The sequence below is a fragment of the Mus caroli genome, chromosome 6, assembly GCF_900094665.2.
Source record: "Mus caroli chromosome 6, CAROLI_EIJ_v1.1, whole genome shotgun sequence".
Classification (NCBI taxonomy): Eukaryota; Metazoa; Chordata; class Mammalia; order Rodentia; family Muridae; genus Mus; species Mus caroli.
This window is the reverse complement of record NC_034575.1, coordinates 13401651-13403402: the sequence shown is the minus strand read 5'-3', so window position 1 is coordinate 13403402 and position 1752 is coordinate 13401651. Positions and strand designations below refer to the sequence as shown.

The 1752-nt window shown below is 36.4% G+C and overlaps 1 protein-coding gene across 5 annotated transcripts in view; it reads right to left on the bottom strand.

The window, feature by feature from the left end:
* Positions 1-1752, bottom strand: part of St7 (suppression of tumorigenicity 7) — a 239930-nt gene that overhangs the window by 141846 nt on the left and 96332 nt on the right. The window lies entirely within an intron of this gene.

Sequence of the window (1752 nt, the reverse complement as noted above, 5' to 3'; positions counted from 1 at the left end):
GAGGGAGGGAGGGAGGGAGGGAGGAGAAATGAGGTAGCTTTATCAGCATTAAGGAAATGCGCACATCACAATGTAGCTACATCAAATCAACCAATACTGCTAGACCCTGAACAAAACATCACTGTGCAGAATTTAAGAGCCTCAAATGCAAGTCTCCTTGCCGAGATATCTGAAGCTAACACTTCAATGTCTGTGCCAGGTTTAAAAGAAGTCTCCTCATCAATCAAGCCAGGTTCCTCTCCCCAGCAAGGCCTCAATTTCTGGATCTCTTATTGATCTTTACATCTTTCAGTATTGACAAGGGTCTTATCTACCACATTAGCAAGAACCTCACACTACTCTCAATAACTTTTGCTATAAATTCCCACTTTCCCTTTTTGTATTCAAATTTGAACTCCATTCTCTCCCAGGCCTCTCTTATGCTACTGAAATGCATCCAGCTGTGTTCTCCTTAATCATTGTGCTTCTCTATAAAAATTGGAAGTTATTCAAAATGTTAAAAATAGGAATGCAGAAACAGTTGAGTTGATGTAGTAGTTTGAAATAGACTGTCTCCCATAGGGTCATATAGTTGAACATTTGGTCACCAGATGAGAATACTGCTTGGGGAAGTTAAGGAGTTATGGCCTTATTGGAGGATGTTCTAAAATCTAAAGATCCAATTCCCACCATGTCTGGTTCACTCTTTCTCCTTTGTATTTGTGGTTCAAGATATGAGCTTCAAGCATCCCCTGCCCCAGCCACCATGCTTGCCTCTCTGCCTGCTGGAGTCTGACCTTACGGAACCATAAGCGAACATTAATTCTGTCTTTCATTAACTTGCATTGGTCATGGTATTTTATCACAGCAATGGAAAAATAATTAATACAGTTGCTAAAGTGCTTGCTTACATAAAACTGGAGACTCAAGTTAAAATACTACCACCCATGTTAATTTCAGGCCTGAAATCTTAGGACTGGGGATGGGGTAGTAGAAACAAGTGGTTCCCAGGGACACGCTGGCCAGACCATCTAGCCAAATCAGTCAGCCCTAAGTTTTTTTTTTTTCAACTTTTTGTTTCCAACCAAAATTTTATTACAAAGCTTGCCAAACATCAAATTAAAAACAACTTGCACCTAATATCCAGATACTGTGGCACTGCCTGCCCTTTCAGAACCAGGCAAAGAATCCAAAGTTGTCATTACAAAGATGGTAAAATTTGCTTATTAATAGGAAAATTTTAATCCCTAAAAATCTTAACTTTTATTTTTGTTGGGTTTTTTTTTCAATTTTTTTTTCTTTTTGCCATTTAATTTTTCTTAATTGAAAACTCTTATTAAAGTACATCTACGTTTCATTGTGCTTAGAACAGAATTCTCTTTAAGTCAGTTTATTAGTCTATAAATCAAGCAAAACTCAGCCCAATATTGGTGGTATATCTTGAAGAATAAGGGCAGATTACTTGCAGGACCTGTTTAAAGGACCATTCATAGCAGTGACTTCACCTCAGCCTTCAAAAGTGCATTTGGAAATATAAACACATAGACGACTTTTATGTAATATATGGTGACTTTTGATTTTNCTGTACAGTTTTTGAATGTGAGATAATTGTCAGAAACTAAGTAGTTTTTTAACAGAATATTTTCAGTGTTTTAAATTAAGTTTTGTAAAGTAATTACAATTCATTTAAAATTAAAACATAGGAAAGTTATTTTTCTTTATCCAAAGTTTGTGAATTTGGCTTTGCAGCCCTAAGTTTTAAAAACAAGCCGG